At 41.0% G+C, this 22396-nt stretch overlaps 1 protein-coding gene across 1 annotated transcript in view; it reads left to right on the forward strand.

Annotated features, from left to right (window-relative positions):
- The window catches only part of ASCC3 (activating signal cointegrator 1 complex subunit 3), an 825088-nt gene that overhangs the window by 479407 nt on the left and 323285 nt on the right, over window positions 1-22396 (forward strand). The window lies entirely within an intron of this gene.

Here is a 22396-nt window from a genome sequence, read left to right on the forward strand (position 1 = left end):
TGATGTGACTTTGGGGTCCTATACATTGGCATCCCCAAAAGTGATACCATTTTAAAAAGAGCACCCCTCAATGTAGACAAAATTGCTGTCAGGTAGTTTATTAACCCTACAGGTGCTTTTCAGGAATTAATTCAAAGTGACATGACAAGAATGAGAAAATGTATTTTTACCACCTAAATGTTTCTAAGTTCTGAACAGACCGCTATAGGTGGAAGACTTTTAGGCCATTATTTGGCCATGAATTGCCATGGCAAACATCAGGACCACACGATCAAGATCTCAGGGTGCCGATGAGGGTATAGAAGGAGCGCCCACACTCTGTTAACATTCTAGATGACGTAGCCACTATTAACAGCAGTATTTAAGGGGTTAAACGGCCATGTCTGGTGCCAACACTGATCATGTTATAATAATTATTTTTATTTATATAGCGCTAATATATTCCTCAGCGCTGTGCAAGTCAAGGCTGATGCAGCAAGTTGTCATCTATAGAGTACAGCTGACAATTGCTGAATTGTCACCTGTCGGAGAATGCTAGTCTCTGATAGCGCAGGTCAGTTTTTAGTTGTATTGGTGGTCCTTAAGGGGTTTTAAAGGGTCCTTTTCCAGAAACCGCGCTGCCCTTGTTACACAAGATGCATTTTATATTGTGTCATGTCCTTTTTGCATTGAGTTTCAATTCCAGGCGCTGAGTTTGATTAGATTGCAGCATATTTGAGAAGAATAATTCCCTAATATTTCCAAGAAAAATGTTTTCCCTCTCATTGAGTCCAGATTTAACACACGACATTTGCGGTGCAGACTGCGATGTCCAGACCAGTTGCAGGACTCTTACCTAAACTCTTCCACCTCATAGTAGTATTTCAGGCTTTTCAGCTCAGGAGACCCGGGACATTTCTGGATTTCGCTGTCTGTATTGGGACAGTAAATGTTAGACTTGTGAAATAGGCTTAAGGCTACAATCTGTAATCTATAAGGCATACAGGAGCCATGTATAGATAAAGAGCAGTCATTTCTGAACTGTTTATTGACTGACTTTAGCTTTATGACCTTCATCAAAAGCCAAGTATTGGAAAAGACTCTTGGGTTTATGTTCTTTCCAGGCTAGTAATAGCAAATTATTTTTCTAATTTCCCTTGCAGTGATCCATGTTAAAAAAAAGATGCTTAACCTGGATCCCTACATTTAGTTATCATATGGCGTGTTTGCGAGGCAGTATGCAAGCTGTTTAAAAATACATACAATTCATTAATGGAAATCGATATTTGTGTAATTGCAGTTGCGAAAGGTTTTAACCTTTATGTATCAAGAGGATATTTAGTTGATTATTACATGAACGATTTTATGTTGGGCAAAGTAAAATTATGTTTTACCTTATGAACATATTCTTAGTTTTTCCTACGTTGTATGAAACTGAGCAGTTTACTACTGGATGATGAGCGTATCAGTCTACATCTTTTAGGTATGCAGTGCACAGGCCAGAATCAGATCAGAATGTATTGCCGTAAGGGTGGTTTATCACTCTGTGATAACCTGTCTTATAGGTGGTATTTTTAATAGAAAAAAATATTGAAAAATCTACATGTACCATGGTTTTCTTTTTTTTGCTATCAGTAACTTTTTTTGTGAAGACATAGCATTCTCTGTCTATTTTTTTTTCTGATAATTTTCTCCATTAGCTTTTACCTAGGACTTGGGAAATGCCCAGAGTAATGCATATGAAAAATGTGACAGACTTAAAAAAAAAAAAAAAAAAATGACACACACTGTTTTTGAAAGGGAAAAATAAATGTGTGAACACCAGGACTAGTGTGAACTATCCACAATCAATGATGGTTTGGGGAGCCATGTCATCTGCTGGTGTAGGTCCACTGTATTTTATCAAGACCAAAGTCAGTGCTGCTGTCTACCAGGAAATTTTAAAGCACTTCTTGCTTCCCTCTGCCGACAAGCTTTTTGTAGTTGGAAATTTCATTCTCCAGCAGGACTTGACACCTATCCACTCTGCCAAAAGTACCAATACTGGTTTAAAAACAACAGTATCACTGTGCTTAATTGGCCGGCAAACTCGCCTGACTTTAACTCCATAGAGAATCTATGAGGGCATTGTCAAGAGGAAGATGAGAGACACCAGACCCAACAATGCAGACAAGCTGAAGGCTGCTATCAAAGCAACCTGGGCTTCCATAACACCTCAGCAGTGCCACCGGCTGATCGCCTCCATGCCACGCCGCATTGATGCAGTAATTGATGCAAAAGGAGCCCGGACAAGTATTGAGCGCATTTACTGAATACACATTTCAGTAGGCCAGCATTTCAGATTTTAAAATAATGTTTTGAGGCTGGTGTTTATTTATTTATTTTACTCACTTATGTGTTATAAAGTATTCTAATTTACTGAGATAATGACATTTGAGTTTTCATTGGCTGTAAGCCATAATCGTCAAAATTAAGAAAAATAAACACTTGAAATACATCACTCTGTTTGTAATTACTATCTAATATGAGTTTCACTTTTTGTATTAAAGAACTGAAATAAATTAACTTTTTGATGATATTCTAATTGTGTGAGATGCAGCTGTACGCTCATCATGTTATTCAGCTAGAAAAAAGTAAATCAATTTAAAAATGACGCCCGCCGCGCCTGCACAGTAGCAGCTGTGATCCGATAGCTGCTACTACGCAAGCATCGGCGGCGCCATCTTGCTAGAGAAGAAAAAAAATTCCTCCACCAAGATGGCGTTGCCTGCGCAGTAGCAGCTCGGAGATAGCTGGTAGTGTCCTTGAAAGGAAATAATACCCCTAAAACCTAGATTATTTATGCCTGATTACCTATCAGCCCCCATGATGTGAGCGAGCTCTGGGTGCCGATGGATTGTTATGACAGTTGGAGCCCTGCTGAAGACTCTCCTTGCTTGTCATGGTAGCTGTTTATAGGAGACCATGTTTTCTTACTATTTACTTCATATACTTGTCAGCATTGAAATTATTGCACAAAGAAGGAAAAGTTTGGGGATAGTGAATATCACAGGATCTATAAGAAATGTTACTGATATGCAGATAAGGAATTATAGAAACAAAATGTTCAAAACATCTGGATTTATTTAAGATTGAGTGTCAGCGCCACACACCAAAATCCCCACACTAAAGGCCCCGTTACAGATAACGATGTCCCAGCGATCCCACCAACGATCCCACCAACGATCCGACATGGATGGGATTGCTGGGACATCGTTAGGCTGATCGCTGGTGAGCTGTCACATAGACAGCCCCTCCAGCGATCAGGACCAGCGAGCAAGCTGGTTTCCAATGTAAACAGCGGTTATCTAAGAGCCACGCGGCTCTTGGAAACCTGCTGTTTACATTGGAATCCAGCATCGCTGATCTCTCGCTGCCACACGCAGTAATGCGTGATGGCCAGCGGGAGACCAACAATCAAAAAATGGCCCAGGACGATCGTGCACGATCAGCAATACCTGGCAGGGGGGCCGGTCGCTGATCCCCGTCACACACCGATATCGCTGGAGAGATCGCTGATGCGTCACAAAATCAGCGATCTCGCTAGCGATCTTGCTGTGTGTGACGGGACCCTAAAGGTCCCGTTACATTTAGCGATGCACCAGCGATCCCGACAACGATACGACCCGGTCAGAATCGCTGGTGCATCGCTAAAAGGTCGCTAGTGAGCTACCAAACAGGCAGATCTCACCAGCGATGCAGCAGAGGTCGGCGGTCGATACTTACCTGTCACACGCAGCGAGAGTGACTTCTTCCGCCCGCGTCCATGGAGTCGCTCGTTGGCGCCAGCAGGAAGCCGTCGACGAGAATTGGACCATCCCGCTCTTGCGCGATCAGCGATATCCAGTGGGGAGTCGGGTCGGTGGTAAGTCATATGTAGCAAGATCGCTACCGATATCGCTGTTGCTTCACAAAATTGGTGACGCTTTAGCGATATCGCTAGCAATCTCGCTATGTATGAAGGAGGCTTTACTCACTTGTCATGTTATCAGTGATATTATCCATGGTTGTCTGAGGAACATTGTGCCATGTTGATTGCTCTTGGGCATGCAAATCATCAACATCCGCTGCTGGCAGCTCCCTTTGCTACTGCCGACCAAAGACCAAATGTGCTCAATGAGAGAAGTCCAGAGTCGCTGCAGGCTATGGTGGCACTTTCAGTGCTACCATAAAAAATGGCTCTTGGAATACTTATCGAGAATGGTCGTATCATCAATATAGTGTCATTTTCATTCTACAAAAAAAAAAGATTTCATAAATTTATGCAAATAGAAAAATTGAAAAACATAATTATCTGAATGATGAAACGCAAAAAGAAAAATAATCTGCATCTTAATGGTCCAAATATTGACTGCACCTTTTAGTGGTGAAACAGCTTAATCATTTCACGATGTAATATGTGACAGCTATTTTTGGGCTATTCACCGTTATTGAATGTAGAAATCGATGCTAAATGAAACTCTTCAGGAGGACGCAAGCTAATTGTCAGTTGCAGTTTGCTTTAATCCACTTTCCTAGCATATTGATGAATAACGCTGTTTGTTGTGGAGACTACGACTTATTCTGCCTAATGTCGTCTAAAATAGAAATGCGCAGGTAAGGCTGGTTTCACACTTGCGTTTTTTTTCGCGGTATTTTAGCGCTAAAAAACGCATGCGGTTTTTTTCTCCTATACTTTGCATGGGATGCGCTTATGTGCGCATACACATGCGTTTGCATGCGTTTTTCCGCGCATGCGTTTTTTTGCGGTATGCGCTCGGGCGCACAAAATGCATCCTGTTGCATTTTTTGGGCGTCTGACTTGCCTCAAAAAAACGCATGCGCACGCAATGCGTTTTTTTTACAGCAATACACCCATTATAAGTCTATGGGTGCGCATATGTGCGCATTGGCATGCTTATGTATGCGTTTTTTTGCGCATGCGTTTTTTTTTTTTACCATTAGTTGGACAATGGAATTTAGGGGTTTGGGTTAGAGTTAGGGTTAGTTAAGGGGGTTTAGGGCTAGGGTTAGGGTTAGCTAGGGGTTAGGGTTAGGGTTAGTATGGTTTGGTTAAGGGTTAGGGTCAGGGTTAGGGTTAGTATGGTTTGGTTAAGGGTTAGGGTCAGGGTTAGGGTCAGGGTTAGGGTTAGTAAAGTCATGGTTTGGGCTAGTGTGAGGGGCCACCTAATGTTGGAAAAAAACGCAAACGCGGTAAAAACGCATACAAACGCATAAAAACGCTGCGTTTTTTTCATGCATGCTCATAAAAATGCTTGAAAAAAACGCAGCATTTGTATGCGTTTGTATGTGTTTTTTTAATGCGTTTTTTTGCGGGAAAAACGCGCTGCAAAAAAAAGCAAGTGTGAAATTAGCCTTAATCATATTCACACGGCGGCAGTGGATTTATTCCCTGTTCAGAGTGACATATAGGTTTGCCGGTTTTACTTACAATATTTTTACCTCATATATTTTAGCTGCGTTTAGCAGGAGCGACTGTGGCCTTGATTGAACTTTTGATGTCTGTTCATTTTCCAAGCTCAATATAGATGATAACAGGAGAGCAGTCACCTCTAGTGATTTGGAAAGTTTACCAAGATTAATGGACAATCAACAGGAAGGCTTGAAATTGTCTATGGCAATGCTCAATATGTCTCTCTTAATCAGGTCTCCGTACAAAGTTACTAATCAATATTCCCAATAATGAGATATGTGCCAGCCACTCTGTAGTACTCCGAGTGGAAATCGTCTAGTACAGCAAATGAAAGAAGACATCACAACAAGTCTTCCATTCTCTGTGTGTGAAATTGGTCACCAGAATTTATCAGTGTGGAACTATACAGGTATAGATGTGCATACAGGTTTTACACCAAATAAACTACCAAGGGACACACATACTGCCCTTGTATTGGCACACATACAGTTGTACTCAAAAGTTTACATACCCCGACAGAATTTTTGCTTTCTTGGCCTTTTTTCAGCGAATATGAATGATAACACCAAAACCTTTTTCTCCACTCATGGTTAGTGGTTGGGTGAAGCCATTTATTGTCAAACTACTGTGTTTTCTCTTTTTAAATCGTAATGACAACCCAAAACATCTAAATGACCCTGATCAAAAGTTAACACACCCCTTTTCTTCATACAGTGTTTTGGCCCCACTAACATCAATGACAGCTTGAAATCTTTTGTGGTAGTTGTGGATGAGGTTCTTTATTTTCTCAGATGATAAAACTGCCCCCTTCTTCTTGGCAAAAAGCCTCCAGTTCCTGTAAATTCCTGGGCTGGCCAGCATGAATTGTGTGCTAAAGATCTCCCCAGAGTGGCTCAATGATTTAATAAGAGAAAATACAGTAGTTTGTCAATAAATGGCTTCTCCCAATCACTAACCATGAGTGGAGAAAGAGGTTTGGTGTTATCATTCATAGGCCAAGAAACCAAAAATTCTGCCGGAGTATGTAAACTTTTGAGTACAACTGTATGGCCTGTGCATGGGGACACATACTGCCTGGGCTGACACACACATACTACCTGTGTGCCGGGCACACAAACTGCATTTGCGCAGGGCACACCTACTGCCAGTAAGCGGGGCACACAAACTGCCTCTGTAGGACCCCTGAGCAGGGAGGGGCACACTCTGTCTATTAGGCTATGTGCGTAAGACATTTTTTCCAGCCTGGTCTGCTCCGAAACCTGTCTTTAAAAGAGCTAACTAAATTCTCAAAAGAATAAACAGATGTATTTCTATGTAAAAACAACTTGCTGTTCACATGTTCAGTCTTTTAACCACTTCTGTTAAAAGAAGTGAGCTAACCATTCCTCAAGAATCTTTCACTCTAGACACACTTCATATCTAATAATAAAAGTCAATGTGAAGGCTCAGCATAAGCGGTGAAGATGGCACGGTGTTTTTTTTAGCATTTTGTCATTGCTTGATAAACTGCTAGCGGTCTTTTCGATGTTGAATGGAGTTGGAAAAACATCCAAAAAATGCCACACAAGCACTGGAAAAAAGTAAACAAATGCTAAAAATGTCGAAAGAGAGCTTAGGAGAGGACAAAAAAAAGTTAGCCAAGGACATTTTAGGAGAAATAAAGCAGGCGTTTCACAAAGCATCTTCAAGAAAACCTTGGATTTGTCAAACTCGTCAAGGAGTTTTAAAGGAAACCCTTGAGCAGGTCTTTGCTGCACTAATGACACGCAGGATGAATAGAAACTGCATTGACCCTTGTTTTACACTAAAGTACTATGGTGTTCCAGAGGAATCTTTCTTTTAATAAATGGAAGAGAAAGTCTTGCCACTTCAATCTATATAGTCCTGCAGACCTTCTACGAATAACCCAAGACTAGTCCTGTAGCCCCCCAGAATAAGAAAAATCTGGAATTAAACCCACTGCACTATAATGGCAGATAATTGTGAAGCTGAAAGTGAATTTCACCAAATATGTAGCGCTATAACCAGCGCCCCTGCATGGTGTTCCCTTCTCCCTCCATGCATGGATGCCGGTATACTCATCACCCCAGCTCTCCGGTGTAGTCCCGGCTACTCTGTCTGCTCCTGTCCACGCCGCACTGTGTCTCAGTGGCATGCCTAGTGCGCGTGCTTCATTGCTCTTAAAGGGACAGCGCTCACACATGGTAAATGCCCCGTGCTAACAGCTGGAAGGCATTTAGTAATGTGTTCTGCAAGGTGTCTCCCAGCCAATTACTGAGAAGCATCTTCTATAAAAGGCACCCTGCACAATTGGGAGGTGCCTGAGCAACCCCTATAATTATGGCTAGGTGGTTTTATGTGTGCAACTCTATGTTGACAGGTTCCCCGTCCCTATCCTGTGTCCCGTTAGTCCAGTATAGGTTCACCTTGTTTCCTGTAATCGCATTGGCAGTATCCGTAACATGAAACCGCATCTGCGGTATTTGTACACTGTGGCTGTATCGACGGTACCAGAACTGTTACTCGAGACCTGTGTGTCTGTACCTAACTTTAGAGCATGTCCTGCTTGCACAGTCTGAATTGTCCCAAGTGGCCATCCTGTCTGCACAGTCTGAACTTTTCAGTAGACGTTCTTACCTGTCTAGAAACCTAGATTAACGGCATAAACCCTTGTTGTTAGCGCTACTACTGGACGCCACCCTGGAATGGCACCTGGCGACACTTGCATGAACTCACCACTAGAGGCTTCAGTGGTAGGTCCGGTCTGTGGTACAGTGGGTCCCACGAATCATGTGTGTCACTTGTGGGCATAACAACCTATTTTACAGTACAGGAGTAATAAATTTGATGTAAAATCACTTGTGTCCGCTCGAATTTTATGTTTTCTGAAAGCCGCTGTCACGACTCTGTTGTCAGGTGACCCGGGACCAGTGGCTCCTTCCCAATCCCTAATGCTTGGAGGCACCCTAGCTCGCCCTATTACCCGGGTTACTTCTGAAGGTGAAGATGCTGGGGCCACGTACCTTTCCTTATCTCCTGAATCTTCCCTCCGTCTGTACCCTTCCCCCACTCAGGGAAGATGGGGGTAGTGCATGATAGTACACCAACCAGATGAACAAGGTAACACGAACAGAAAAAACAGAAAATACCAGACATACAAATAAATGGGATGGGGTAAAATCAAAGTAGGAGAAGAAAGGGAATTTTCACACTTACTGAACCAAGCAACAGTCACAGATAAATCCAGCAAATGCCAACTCTTACAACCATCAACTCTTACAACCACCAGCTACTATCCACACACCTATGCAGCATAAGCTAGGTCTGACAATGTGTGTCATTCAGGAGCGGATAACAGTGCTCAGCTGAGAGCGATAGCTCTCAACAGAGCAAATTAACCCCTGTATTGCCAAAAGAATTTTCCTTAGTTTAAAAAGAAGGTGAAGTCCTTGTTTTCAGCGCAGGAGTAGGAACAATCAGACACTGCGGTCTTCTGGCTCCTTTCTGACATGGTAAACCCGTGACAGGCGCCTTTTACATTTTGTTTGTGAGTACAACCAATAAACCATTTTTTTTTCTACTTGAAAATTGGTGGATCTACTCTATGTTTTGCCTTTCTTTACTGAGGTCCCTTGCTGGGTTAATTTGATAGTTTCAAACATAGTGGGGTTTTTTCCATCTGCATCATCACCCACCTCTCCATGCTGCTCCAAGCTTCGGGGGGCCCACTTGCGGGCGCTGGTATTGGGCTCCCATAGCACTCAGGTGTCCCCGACAGTGAGTGAGCCCCCCCGCTTCATCATGACCCCGACACTTGCCCAGGTGTGCCGGGTGCTGACGCCGGCCCTGCTCATATCTGGCTATGTCTCCTGCCGGTCTACCCATTTCCTCTTCCAGCGATCACATCACTTGTCTACTGCTGTTAGTCAGTGGCCACTGATTAATTGCAGGGTTGATGTGCCAACTGTGCGGAAGGAAATTGTTTCCTAGCTCTGTCTCCCAGTTCGAACAGAGCGTCAAGGCTGATTGGTTAAAATGGTCACATGCCGAAAGAGAAGGAAATTGCCCAGTGGGGAACACGGCCATCAGTGAAGAGGAGTGACTGGGTCATCTGGTAAATGAGGGCCCGTTAATAAGATACAGTATTTTAGTGGACATCAAAGATTATCTTTTTTTTTTTTTTGCTTTAATTGCCCTAGATTATCGACTTTATCACTGCAGATTTTGGGAGAGAAAATCTATGATTTCCAGTTATTATTCATTTTCTTAATAAAAGCAATACAGCATGGCAGCATGGTGTGGGTATCCTGGCAGGCGTCAGTCCTTGCTGTGCATGTCTGTACCACTTATATGCTGTAATGGGCATTGTTCAATGATTATTGGCTCTAATGACAGCTTATTACGCTCAACCTGTGTAAATCCCCCTACTGTAGCCAGGGGACTGTGTAGACCTCTAAGTGCTAAAAACATGAGTGGTAAAGGATGAATATCCAAATGTTATTCTTACAATACATTCATCAAACAGATGGTAATATCTCACATGAGATAATATCTTATTGTGCGCAATATTATCCCGTAGCCCTGATCCATCATTGTCTAGAGTAGCTCAATGTTTGATAAATTGGCCCAATAAAATAACAGTGTGAAGTGGGCTTATCTCACTTGTGATTATATCCCTTGTTTGATGAATATACTCAATTGTAAGTATCGTTAGCGGCTCGGTAACCAGCGGTTAGCATATGTTAACTTGCCCTTGCACATTTGCTATGCCAAAACCTTAAAAGGCTAATAACAGTTGGTATGTTTTACCTTTTATTTTCCAATCTTCAGTTATCAAACAGGTCATGGAAAAAATAGTAGATTGGGTTACTAATTTGATCCTCATTCATTTGGATTTTACCTTCAATGATTGTTATCTCTTCTCTTTCTCTTGTCACACAATTGAAATCCTCACATGGCTATAATTTGAGTGAAGGTTGGCATCCATATTATGCCCACAAGACCTGAACACTTTGTGGTTCAAGTTACCAAGCTTCAATCGCCATAGAGAGCTGTAAGTTAAACATTAAAAAAAATATATTTCATAGACCTGATGAGACTGGTGAACTTAATATGGAAATCCATGTCAGAGTGACTATGTAAGGCCACGTTCAAATGTTTCCTATTTGGTCAGCAGTTTACATCAGCATTTGTAAGGCAAAATCAGGAGTGGGCAAAAATGCAGAAGTGGTGACGTGTTTCTATTTTACTTTTCTTATGACTGTTCCCCTCCTTGTTTTGGCTTACAAATACTGAGGTAAAATACTGACCAATTACTGATAGTGTGAAAATGGCCTAATCTTCATATTGCGAGGATATCTTAACGAATACAGCTGAAGTATGAAATAGTTGATGAGTCCAAGTGTATGCAATCTTTGATCACACACCCAGCCTGACTGACAGATGCAGCTTGTAGTGAGCAATGTGAGATCTTAGCAGCAGGAGCGAGGAATATATGGCAATTTGGACAAGGATTTTCAAAACTAAACACTGCATCATTGTAAGGTCAAGTAATATAGTAATTTACTGATATAGTAATGTTATCTTGTGAAATATGGTGACAGAACTGCTGTAACGAGTAAGGTCAAGAGTGGAGTATATTTCATAAATCAGTGGTACACATGACTATAAGAATCTTTTGTAGCAATGCCAGGAAGGCCAACATTAAATTCCAGATCTATAGGCTTTGATCAGTGCTGGGTGCTCATATAAGGCAGCAAAGGAAAGCTGACCAGACTGGATGTGTCTTGAAGCCAAAAAGATAGACATGCCAGAATCCCTATAAGAAGAATCTGCACAGGCTGTGTGCAGAAAACCTCAAGTATCACTGTTTGCTTTGGACAATAGCTCTTTTGTTTGACCAAGCTGGGGTTAGCTCAGCTGTGTATGAGTAACCAGGATCCGTTTTGTGGAGTTAGCGCCTGCACAAGGCTAGGGATTTATGTTTATGATTTTGTTGTTTTGGTGTTGCACAACTTGTGGAAAGCATTAAAAACTACACTTGTCTGAACCAAAACTGCATTGCCTGTGTGACCGATGCCTAATGCCTACCAGAGTGAGTGAATTCCTACACTTAGTAATACACCTTATCAGAGAAATCTGCTTCTTTTTCCCTCCCTGGATTCATCTTTCACTCTTAATTCATGAGTAAAATTGTAATTCAGTAACTCACATTACTGAGATAGGAGATGGTCGTTGTTGCATCTAAAATTCTATACAGTTGTGGCCAAAAGTATTAACACCCCTGCAATTTTTTCAGATAATACTCAGTTTCTTCCTGAAAATTATTGCAAACACAAATTCTTTGTTATTAGTATCTTCATTTAATTTGTCTTAAATGAAAAAGCACAAAAAGAATTGTCCTAAAGCCAAATTGGATATAATTCCACACCAAACATAAAAAAGAGGGTGGATAAAAGTATTGGCACTGTTCGAAAAATCATGTTATGCTTCTCTAATTTGTGTAATTAACAGCACCTGTAACTTACCTGTGGCACCTAACAGGTGTTGGCAATAACTAAATTACACTTGCAGCCAGTTGACATGGATTAAAGTTGACTCAACCTCTGTCCTGTGTCCTTGTGTGTACCACATTGAGCTTGGAGAAAAGAAAGAAGACCAAAGAACTGTCTGAGGACTCGAGAAACCAAATTGTGAGGAAGCGTGAGCCATTTCAAGGCTACAAGTCCATCTCCAAAGACCTGAATGTTCCTTTCTACAATTTTGGATGTCAACAAATTTGTGAGAAGATTAACTATCAAGAAACATTTTTTTGATCAGGATCAATCAGCTACTGAAATCAACACTCCTCTCTTACCAGTCAATGAATATGCAGGACTTACCTTCAGAGAACAATTTGCCTTGACTGAACTTAATTCCTTATCTGATTCTTCACAAAGGGACAATTTTGTCAGTGACAATAGTGTGGTCTCTAGAGTGCCAAATGTGGATTTTTATCCCTTACAATCAAGAGTCCCCATTATGGATGAATTTCAGCTCTCTGTGGAACGGGAATTAAAATCTATATTTTCTGATAATAACAAGGGGGATAATTTATCTAAGGGAGAAAGAAAAGCTCTAAAAAACATACAAAATAATCCAAACATTGTAGTGAAGAATGCTGATAAGGGGGGATCAGTGGTAATATTGGATAAGACCCTATATGTAAGAGCGGTTAATAGTATTTTAAATGAAAGTCATGCTTACAAGAAAATAGATGGAGATCCAACGGAAACTATAAAAATTAAATTGGAAAAAATTTTACAAGAAGGATTTGATCTAGGCATTCTTAATTTAAAACAAAAAGAATTCTTATTACCAGTAAATCCCAAAATTCCCATTTTTCATGCCCTACCTAAAACCCATAAAGGGCTTTTTCCTCCTCCTTTCAGACCTATAGTGTCAGGTGTGGATTCATTATTGGAAAGACTAGGTTCTTGGTTAGATGAGAGATTGCAACCATTGGTAGTTATGTCACCTAGTTATTTGAAAGACAGCAAACATGTGCTATCAGTAATGTTAAATCAGAATTGGGATGAGAATTTCATGTGGATGACTTGTGATGTTAAAACACTGTATTCTTGCATTCCACATGATTTAGCTATGCAAGCATTGACAGATCAACTAAATATATATTCCAATTATTCTGATGTAATGAAAGAATATATTTTAGATGTTACTCTATTTTTGCTTCAAAACAACTACTTTAGATTCTCCCGCCAGTTCTATGTACAGTGTCAGGGTTGTTCTATGGGAGCTAAATTCTCCCCATCCCTGGCTAATCTGTACATGAACTGGTGGGAGTCGAAATTTATTTATTCTGAATTTAATCCTTATTCAGATTATATAGAACAATATTTACGATTCATAGATGATATTTTGATAGTGTGGAAAGGACCAGATGACCTAGTGTCCAGTTTTAAAGATTATATTAATGATAATCTAAATCTGTCTTTCGTAGTAGATACCAATAGGGATATGATTTCCTTTCTCGACATACAATTGGGTGGTGATAGTCTGAAGAAAAAAGTAGATTGTCAGCTTTTTCGTAAAAAAATTTCAGGAAATTCGATTTTTCATGCTTTTAGTCAACATCCACAACATGTGATTAGGAATATCCCCACAGGGGAATTTATCAGAGCCCATAGGTGTTGTACCGATGACAGCAAGTATAAGGAAGAATGTGATAATATTAAAAAAAGGTTACAACACAGGGGTTATAATCTTAAAATGGTTAAAAAAGCTGAAACTAAAGCCAATGAAAAAAGCAGAGATCAATATTTATTCCAGTCGAAAAAATCAGATAAGAAAGATTTTTCTAATGAAATGATTTTTTCTACTACGTATCATAGTAATTATTACAAAGTAATTAATGTTGTTCGTAAACATCTACCATTATTAACTACTGATAGTACACTTAGGGAAATTTTGAAAAATGGTTGCAAATTTGTCCCCAAAAAATCTTTGACGATAGGAAACATAATCTCTCCTAGTGAACTCAGTGAGAACAAGATAAAATAGGTTGTACATAGTTATCTACTAAAGGTTCATTTAGATGCGGGCAGAAGTTATGTTGTTTATGCAAATTCATGATAAATAATAATAAGTCTGTTATAAGTAATGAGGGTCAAGTATTTAAGCTCAAAACTTTTATGAATTGTGCCACTGATTACTGTGTTTACAGTGCCTACAAGTAGTATTCAACCCCCTGCAGATTTAGCAGGTTTACACATTCGGAATTAACTTGGCATTGTGACATTTGGACTGTAGATCAGCCTGGAAGTGTGAAATGCACTGCAGCAAAAAAGAATGTTATTTCTTTGTTTAATTTTTTTTTAAATTGTGAAAAGTTTATTCAGAGGGTCATTTATTATTCAACCCCTCAAACCACCAGAATTCTGTTTGGTTCCCCTAAAGTATTAAGAAGTATTTCAGGCACAAAGAACAATGAGCTTCACATGTTTGGATTAATTATCTCTTTTTCCAGCCTTTTCTGACTATTTAAGACCCTCCCCAAACTTGTGAACAGCACTCATACATGGTCAACATGGGAAAGAAAAAGGAGCATTCCAAGGCCATCAGAGACAAGATCGTGGAGGGTCACAAGGCTGGCAAGGGGTACAAAACCCTTTCCAAGGAGTTTTGCCTACCTGTCTCCACTGTTGGGAGCATCATCCGGAAGTGGAAGGCTTATGGAACTACTGTTAGCCTTCCACGGCCTGGACAGCCTTTGAAAGTTTCCTCCCGTGCCGAGGCCAGGCTTGTCCGAAGAGTCAAGGCTAACCCAAGGACAACAAGGAAGGACCTCCGGGAAGATCTCATGGCAGTGGGGACATTGGTTTCAGTCAATACCATAAGTAACGTACTCCACCGCAATGGTCTCCGTTCCAGACAAGCCCGTAAGGTACCTTTACTTTCAAAGCGTCATGTCAAGGCTCATCTACAGTTTGCTCATGATCACTTGGAGGACTCTGAGACAGACTGGTTCAAGGTTCTCTGGTCTGATGAGACCAAGATTGAGATCTTTGGTGCCAACCACACACGTGACGTTTGGAGACTGGATGGCACTGCATGCGACCCCAAGAATACCATCCCTACAGTCAAGCATGGTGGTGGCAGCATCATGCTGTGGGGCTGTTTCTCAGCCAAGGGGCCTGGCCATCTGGTCCGCATCCATGGGAAGATGGATAGCACGGCCTACCTGGAGATTTTGGCCAAGAACCTCCGCTCCTCCATCAAGGATCTTAAGATGGGTCGTCATTTCATCTTTCAACAAGACAACGACCCAAAGCACACAGCCAAGAAAACCAAGGCCTGGTTCAAGAGGCAAAAAATCAAGGTGTTGGAGTGGCCTAGTCAGTCTCCTGACCTTAACCCAATTGAAAACTTGTGGAAGGAGCTCAAGATTAAAGTCCACATGAGACACCCAAAGAACCTAGATAACTTGGAGAAGATCTGCATGGAGGAGTGGGCCAAGATAACTCCAGAGACCTGTGCCGGCCTGATCAGGTCTTATAAAAGACGATTATTAGCTGTAATTGCAAACAAGGGTTATTCCACAAAATATTAAACCTAGGGGTTGAATAATAATTGACCCACACTTGTATGTTTAAAATTTATTAAAATTTAACTGAGCAACAAAACTTTTTGGTTTGTAAGATTTATGCATCTGTTAATAAATCCTGCTCTTGTGTGAAGTTTGAAGGCTCTAACTTATTTGCATCTTATCAAACCTGCTAAATCTGCAGGGGGTTGAATACTACTTGTAGGCACTGTATATCATCTTTTGCACGACATGCAGAAAACAGTATGTAGGATCCACAAGTCGTAGCATAAGAAAAAGATTGTCTGAACACATTTATGACATCAATAATATTACTACCCGTAGTCTTTCGGGGGCTTCTAAACATTTTTTGCATGAACATAAGGGAGAATTGAATAGCCTGCAAGTAAGTGCTTTGGAATTTTTTTTTTTATTTTTTTTTTTTCCTTTGCCGGGTGCGGTGGTATGTGCCTTTAATCCCAGCTACTAGGGAGGCTGAAGTTTGTTTGTTTTTGGTTTAATCATCAGATTATTATTAAGTGAGAATTCACATTGTAATATGTCTGTATAAGATGAGTGCATCATAGGGTTAAACCAGTGAGGTACTATTGTTAACTTTGAATTAGTGATGTCAGTTTCACAGCTGATTTTGGTGGGTGTTACTCAAGGCAGCCTTCTCTGGTTGCCTTTCCTTGATAAGTGCAACATTTATTCAGTATTTTATGCTATGATTAGGGGTCAAATATGATCCGAAATGCGTAAGCCTACACATGCTTTTATCATCACTGGAATTGCATTTTTTTAATTATGGATTAAATAAAGGCTTTTCTTAATTTTTTCACATCGTGTGCTGGAACCATAAAAAACTTTTTTCCATTGAATGTTCCTGTGTCTACCGTGCGCAGTGTCATCAAGAAGTTTAAAGCCCATGGCACTGTGGCTAACCTCCCTAGATGTGGACGGAAAAGAAAAACTGACAAGAGATTTCAACGCAAGATTGTGCGTATGTTGGATAAAGAACCTCGACTAACATCCAAACAAGTTCAAGTTGCTCTGCAGTCCGAGGGTACAACAGTGTCAACCCGTACTATCCGTCGGCGTCTGAATGAAAAGGGACTGTATGGTAGGAGACCCAGGAAGACCCCACTTCTTACCCAGAGACATAAAAAAGCCAGGCTGGAGTTTGCAAAAACTTACCTGAAAAAGCCTAAAACGTTTTGGAAGAATGTTTTCTGGTCAGTTGAGACAAAAGAGCTTTTTGGCCAAAGGTATCAACATAGAGTTTACAGGCGAAAAAAAGAGGCATTCAAAGAAAAGAACACGGTCCCTACAGTCAAACATGGCGGTGATTCCCTGATGTTTTGGGGTTGCTTTGCTGCCTCTGGCACTGGACTGCTTGACCATGTGCATGGCATTACGAAGTCTGAAGACTACCAACAAATTTTGCAGCATAATGTAGGGCCCAGTGTGAGAAAGCTGGGTCTCCCTCAGAGGTCATGGGTCTTCCAGCAGGACAATGACCCACAACACACTTCAAAAAGCACTAGAAAATGGTTTGAGAGAAAGCACTGGAGACTTCTAAGGTGGCCAGCAATGAGTCCAGACTTGAATCCCATAGAACACCTGTGGAGAGATCTAAAAATGGCAGTTTGGAGAAGGCACCCTTCTAATATCAGGGACCTGGAGCAGTTTGCCAAAGAAGAATGGTCTAAAATTCCAGCAGAGCATTGTAAGAAACTCATTGATGGTTACCGGAAGCGGTTGGTCGCAGTTATTTTTAGCTAAAGGTTGTGTAACCAAATATTAGGCTGAGGGTGCCAATACTTTTGTCTGGCCCATTTTTGGAGTTTTGTGTGAAATGATCAATGTTTTGCTTTTTGCTTCATTCTCTTTTGTGTTTTTTCATTTAAGACAAATTAAATGAAGATAATACCAAAGAATTTGTGTTTGCAATCATTTTCAGGAAGAAACTGAGTATTATCTGACAAAATTGCAGGGGTGTCAATACTTTTGGCCACAACTGTAGATGGGGAGGAACTATAGGCAGACATATACACTCTGCTGCAAGTTCTCCTAAAACCACAGTTACAGATCTCCTCTGAACTTTCCGAGCACCAACTGTCATCTTCTACTTCTACAATGGTGTAACCTGTATTCAATAACGACAGAAAAAGACTTTTGAGAATTAATGGTGGTTCTAGAACAGGAGTGGGAAATTAATTTTCCCTGGGGCCACATGAGAGACTGTGAGTGTTGTGGAGGGCTGTACCAATAGCCTAAAATTAGTTATGCTCAATATTTTATATTAATATTAATTGTAGTGATTAATATTGAGCAGAATTAAGCATGCTCACATCCCCCTATATACTGTATAAGCCCAAACACAGCCTCACTATCATATGAGCCCACACACAGCCCCTTTGTAATATGAACCCCCATAGCCTCTTGTATACAGTTTGAGCTTGAACACAGCTCAGCTATAAATCATGTGTACCCACACACAACCTCCTAAATAGTGTGAGCATCCACATAGCCTCTATGTGTACAGTATGAGCCAACCCATAACCTCCAATATACAGTATGAGCCCTCACACAGCCAACTATATATAGTATGAGCCCCCACATAGCCTCCCATATACAGTGTTATACCCCACATAGCCTCTCATATACAGTGTGAGCCATCACATAGCCCCTATATACCGTTTGAGCCCACACACAGCCCCTATATACCTTAAGAGCCAACACACAGTCCTGAGTCCCCATAGCCTCTTATATACAGTATGAGCCTCCACATAGCCTCCTATATACTGTGTGAGCCATCACATTGTCCTTATATACAGTATGATCCCCCACATAGACACCTACAGTATATACAGTATGAGCCCCCACATAGCTTCTCTATATACAATATGAGTCCTGACATAGCCCACTAAATTCACTATGGAACCCCATATAGCCCACTATATACATGCAAACATTCCATATATATATAAAAAACACAATACATACTCACCTCACTCCTGTTCCCCCAGCGCTCTGCTCAAGTCTCTGGTGCACCTACTGTACGTACAGCAGACGCAATGTAACGGTGTCTCAGTCGCACTTGCTGATGGAAGAAGGAACTGGCAGCTCCATTCTCCATCAGTGTATTCACCGCTGTCTGCATCTTGAGGATGCAGATAGTGTTAATATTGGGACACTGCCAGTGGCGGCATATGGGCGAGGGCATAGTGCATCTTGTGGGCCACAGATCTGAAGCCCTGCTTTCTGTCGCACAAGCAATCGGATGATCGCAGCTTCTAGTCTCCCATGTAGACTATTGAAGCAAGGGTAAAGTAATAAATAAATTTTAAAAAAATATTAAAAAAATAAAATTTCAAATCACCCCCCGTTCGCCCCATTCAAAATCAAACAATTAAAAAAAACATACAGTATATTAGGTATCGCTGTATTCAGAATCGCCCGATCTATCAAGATATAAAAAGAATTTTTAAGCAAATCAGTAAAGGGCGTAGCAAATAAAAAAAAGTCAAAACGCCAGAATTATGTTTTTTTTTGTTGCCACAACATTGTAATTAAAATGCAATAATGGGCGATCAAAAGATTATATCTGCACCAATGTGCTATCCGTAAAAACATCTGCTCTGCATGCAAAAAATATGCCCTTACCCAACCCCAGATCATGAAAAGTGGAGATGCTATAGATCTCGGAAAATGGCGCATTTTTTTTTTTTAACAAACTTTGAATTTTTTTTCAACACTGAAATGAAAAAAACAACCTATACATGTTTGGCATCTACAAACTCGTACTGACCGGGAGAATCTTAATGTTCAGTTTTAGGATTTGGTGAACATGGTAAAGAACAACTCCAAAAAACAGTTGTAGAATTGCACTTTTTTGCAGTTTCGCCGCAATTGGTATTTTTTTCCCCATTTTTCAGTACACGATATAGTGAAACCTATGGTGTCATTCAAAAGTACAACTCGTCCCGCAAAAAAACAAACCCCCACATGGCCATATTGGTGGAAAAATAAAAAAAGAGTTGGCTTTGGGAAGCAGGGGAGCAAAAACACAAAGACAAAAATGGGCTGTGGCGTGAAGAGGTTAATGGGCCCAGATTTTGGGGCCGGGTTTTAGGAAGGACTGGCAAAGCTGTGAGGGACTGGTGGTCATTCCTCTCCTCCAATCCAGGAGGTGGTACAGCTATATTAAAAGGAGGAAACCTTTGGTGTCTTTAAGAGCTGGAGAGTTGTCTGAAGAGGTGAGCCCTTGCTTCCACATGGACGGATTACTTTCTGTTTGTTTTTATTTTGTCTTTATGCTGGAGGAAAGGCTCTTTGTTTTCTTTTATGTGAAACTTTACAAAGTCTAATAAATCTTCCTATGTGCGCCATGAAGCTTTGTGCCTGTGTGGACCTGGCGACTACTGAAGAGTGAAATCCCTATGCAAGTCATATATTCATGTGACTGCTGTGGTAAATCCATGGCCTCATGCTGTACACGCTACCATCATCACTGAGGCCACTCATTGGCACCAGTGATCACATGGATTTATGGCTTGTCATTTCAGCATGAAGGCTAAAGGCCAACAGTGTCCATTGGAGCTGGATTAGTGTTTTTTTTTACAGAATAATGTTTAGTTTTATGACATATCTTTTACTTAAATAAACATCTTTATTTAGATGGGGGGTAATTGGATGGATGGATGGATGATCTCTCTTGTTGATTTTCAGATAGAGGAAATCTTAAGGCCCCGTTACACATAACGATGTCCCAGCGATCCCACCAATGATCCGACATGGATGGGATCGCTGGGACATCGTTAGGCTGATTGCTGGTGAGCTGTCACATAGACAGCCCCTCCAGCGATCAGAACCAGCGAACAAGCTGGTTTCCAATGTAAACATTGGGTATCTAAGAGCTGCGCGGCTCTTGGATACCCGCTGTTTACATTGGAAACCAGCGTCGCTGATCGCTGGTCTCTCGCTGCTACACGCAGCGATGCGCGCTGGCCAGCGGGAGACCAGCGATCAAAAAACGGCCCAGGACAATGGAGCGCGATCTGCGATACCCGGCAGGGGGGCAGGTCGCTGATCCCCGTCACACACAGCGATCTCGCTAGCTCCTTACTAGCTCCTCGTTAGCTCTCGTTATCTCCTTAGGCACCTAACAGCACAGAAGTGTTGTTCCACTGGCAGATATTGACTCTCTTTTCCCAATAAGCATAAAACAGGCAAATGAAATATATATATTTAGAAATATGGCCTTGGGTCTGAGAGCTCTGTATTTACATGCAGATTCAGTCGCAGACTATACAGTAGATAGGATTGGAAAAGTGCATAATTATATATATCGACTAGATGAATCTAGCTTGGCTTTGTATGCATTTTTCCTTTTTCACACCATTTTCTGTTCAACTTGTTACTAGGTTGTAGTTTGTTTTAAAAGCCGTCGTGCATATAGAAAGAAGAACATTAAAAAAAAACGTAAAATAAATGTTTATTTTAAAAACTAACATTTGCAATCTGATGAAACGTCCCCGTGGTTTTAGCATTTGAAATGTCAGACATGCTGAGCCTTTGCAATGTCTGAGCCTTGAGGTCGGAAGCACAGCCTAAGCCTCTGCTGGTAGAATCAATGCTACCCTTACAGTTGTGTGTTTTCTACAGAAATGTCAATGAAATATCCATCAAATACGAAGCGGGATTGGTCGTCGGCGTACCTTGGTCTGATTTGTTACACTTCTCTTTCAGACTCATAGGGTGACCATAGCTTGTGTGCTGTGGTCAACAAAAAAAGTAGAAGAATATAATTTTGCTGCCATTTTGAAAAATCAGTTATATCGTGTATAGTAAAAAAAAAAAAAAAAAAAAAGAATGTGCTTTTGAAACATCAATCAGAAATTTGATATATTGGATTTTTGGGGACTTGAATATTATCGTTGCATGATATTGCATACTGCTAAGAATATCACATGTAGACAGTTATGTTGTTTCTATGGTAGCAGTTCTGGAGGGAAAAGTATTACCGGTACTTATATAAAAGTGAAAAAAAGAAATCACATTTTCTGAAAAGTAAAAACATTTCAGTTTGTCCTTCACAAACATGAAGCTTCTCCAAATCCATAAACAGCTGAAAGAAAAGCTGACTCTTTAAATTAATCTTCTATGACAGTGTGATCTATGGGGCAATGTTAGAAAACAGTAAATAGCTTTTTGTTTTCTTTAAAGGTGTTTCTGTTTTTCTGAAAACACCTCTGCCCTCTGCCTCTGCTCCTAGTGTATGTTATTGTCTGCAGCGCTGATATGTTAGCAGTGCTGCAGCCAATCTGTGAGCTCAGCGGCTGTTAGTGGCCTTGCTGTGGAGCTCAGTTATTGGCAGACACTGGAAACAGCAGCAGACTAAGTGCCAGACCCTTGGAGGGTGGGTAAAGAACAGTTGTTGTTTTAAAGTAAACTGCATTTTCTGAAACTGGAAAATCCCTTTAAGGCTGTGTGCCCACCATGAGTTTTCGAGGCTGCGTATATTCACTGTGCATAAAATGCAGTGTATTACAGTTCCAGCCAAGTAAGAGGGATTAATGTAAATCTCATGCCCACTGTGTTTTTTTACACAGTATAAGCTGACCTGCAGTGTGGGTTTCACATCCTCAACATGTCAATTTCTCTTGCGGGAACGGTTAGTTTTATGTACATAGAACGCCCCACAGGGCTGGGGGTCACTCGGTACCGGTCCGGTCAGGCTCTTTGAAAGGGGAAGTGTGTCACGGTGGTGATGGTGATCCGGTCCGTGGCCCTGGGTGTCCAATAAAGAAAATGGAAGTTCAAATGAGGGGGACGATGGTAGGATAATTAATTGGGAAAAGGGAATCGTGACGCCACCC

Source organism: Dendrobates tinctorius, unplaced genomic scaffold (genome assembly GCF_039654945.1).
Source record: "Dendrobates tinctorius isolate UK_male_01 unplaced genomic scaffold, ASM3965494v1 ptg000111l, whole genome shotgun sequence".
Classification (NCBI taxonomy): domain Eukaryota; kingdom Metazoa; phylum Chordata; class Amphibia; order Anura; family Dendrobatidae; genus Dendrobates; species Dendrobates tinctorius.